Raw genomic sequence first — 2,627 nt, forward strand, 5'->3', positions numbered from 1 at the left:
TTAAAAGAGAATGAAGACTCTGTGCCAAAGACGCAAAGGGGGAGATTGTTGAAGATAATAGAGTTGCGTCTTGGGCCCTTTTGTTTTACAACCGGATTGGACTTGTCAATCCGTGTTCAGCTAGATTAGCGTTATTTTTGTTAGAAAAACTATTAGAGTTTGATTATAAATATATGCATGCATGTATGCGTATAGTAACAGTCGTCATTCTCATTGAATATTGTAAACCCTAAAATCCTCTACAGTTGACGTTCTTCATCGAGCTCTTCTGAGGATTGTTTATTGAATCATTCGACACCTTTTGATTCATTAGCTTGTTCTTAATTGTTTACTTAGTCATTCATCTACCTGTTTCATTGATCTAATCGATCTTTAAGTTTGTTTTTTAAACTCATCACATAGGAAATATATAAGTAAAAGTATTAGGTAATAGTAAACCCTAATATTCTAAAATACTATCTTACTCTATATTTCAGATCGATGGCTGAACAAGTAAGTAGCCATACCCCTGATGTTGGTGGAGATCCTCAACCCGAGGAAGTGAATACTCCAGTATCTCCTTGTGAGGAGCGACTTTTAGGTAAACTTGTCGGTGTTATTCGATGGACTCTCAAAGAACACAAAAAGAATGATGATAAAGGAAACGAGAAAGTCACTGGAGAATCTTCAAGCGGAAAGGTGAAGTGTCCCTCGTTCAAAGATTTCAAGAGTAGTGCTGCTACGGAGTTTTCTGGTGTCCTTAATCCTATAATTGTTCTAACTTGGATTCAGAACACCGAGAAAGTATTTTGTGTTTCTCATGTGGATGATGAAGACAAGGCTATCTATGCTTCTGCAATGCTTATTAGAGAAGCTTTAGTCTGGTGGGAAGAAACATATGAAGCTCTCAATGGATGTGACCAGGAGAACTTATCCTGGGTGTTGTTCAAGACTCGTGTGCTAGAGAAGTATTGTCCTCTAGATATGAGGAGAAGATTGGAGAAGGAATTCCTTGAGCTTAAACAAGGAGGAATGACTGTGAATGAGTATGAAACTCAATTTAATCAAAGAGCAAGGTTTGCTACGAAGTATATTCCAACTGAAGATGAGAAAATTCAGTTATTCATGGAGGGACTACGACACAAAATCCATGATTTCGTTGTCAATCGGGATGTTCTGTCATTCGATAAAGCCGTTGAGTATGCTCGAAGGCGTGAGCATGACTTAGAAATACGTGGTGCCACTCTTACTATTCCAAAGCATCCACGAACTGAAAGAACTACTCCTACTTCCACTATTCCACCAGCTCAATCTATTCAAACTGATCCAAGCAAGCAAGCACAATCTCAGAGTGCTTTTCGTGGCCGTGGTAGGTTACAATCTTTTTCTATTCAATCATCGTCATGTCGCTTTTGTAGAAGGAATCATCCGGGTCAATGCAAAATAGACAAGGAATCTATTGTCTGTTATGGGTGTGGAGAAACAGGTCATATCAAGCCAGCTTGCCCAAGGAAGGATGTGACTTGTTATGCATGTGGTATTACTGGCCACAAGAAGTGTGTTTGCCCTACTCTTACCAGCCAAGTGACGGGAAGTCAAGCTTCTGTTCAACAACCAGCGAGAAGTCAAGTCCCTGTCCAACAACCGAAGAGTACTCCAACTAAAAAGGAGGAGGTGCCAAAAGCTAAGGGTCGTGCATTCCAGATTATCGTAGAGGAAGCACGTGAGGACCTGAATGTCGTGACGGGTACATTTCTTGTCAACTCTAGACCTGCACGCATCTTATTTGATTCTGGTGCCTCGGATTCTTTCGTATCTTATGAATTTGCGTATTCTTTTCAAACTATTTGCCATGCGCTCGCGAAACCATTTCACGTAGATACTGCAGGAAGTATATCATTACTTGCTGATAAAATATATAAGGATTGTGTCATAGAAATTGAAGGCTATAATTTTCTTGCTAACCTAATCCCTATCTCCTTGCCCAATTTCGATATTATTCTCAGCATGGATTGGTTGTCAAAGAACCATGCAGAACTCTTGTGTTACGAAAACATAGTACGCATTCCTATTGAAGGGGAAGATCCTATTCATGTCTACGGTGAAAAAAGGATCTTAAAAATAGTCTCTTTCCTCAAAGCTCGTAAATTCATATCGAAAGGTTGTCCTATCTATCTGGCCTATACAATTGACATCTCAAGAAAGGAGAATAAAACTGTAAATGATATTCCTATTGTTAATGAATATCCCGATGTTTTCCCCGATGATCTGCATGGACTTCCTCCGGGCAGACAAGTAGAATTCCGAATTGACCTTGTGCCCGGTGTTACTCTGATTGCAAAGACTCCTTATCGTCTTGCGCCAGCCGAGATGAAAGAAATGATGATCCAACTGTAGGAATTACTTGAAAAAGGCTTTAATCGACCGAGTACCTCTCCCTGGGGTGCTCCAGTATTGTTTGTCAAGAAAAAGGACGGATCGATGCGAATGTGCATTGATTATTGTGAGCTGAATAAGGTGACTATCAAGAACAAGTACCCACTACCTCACATCGACTATTTATTCGATCAACTTCAGGGTGTTAGCTATTTCTCAAAGATTGATTTGAGATCTGGCTATCATCAATTGAAAGTACAAGAGCAAGATGT

The sequence above is a fragment of the Lactuca saligna genome, chromosome 9 (assembly GCF_052625555.1).
Source record: "Lactuca saligna cultivar CGN05327 chromosome 9, ASM5262555v1, whole genome shotgun sequence".
In the NCBI taxonomy this organism is placed as follows: Eukaryota; Viridiplantae; Streptophyta; class Magnoliopsida; order Asterales; family Asteraceae; genus Lactuca; species Lactuca saligna.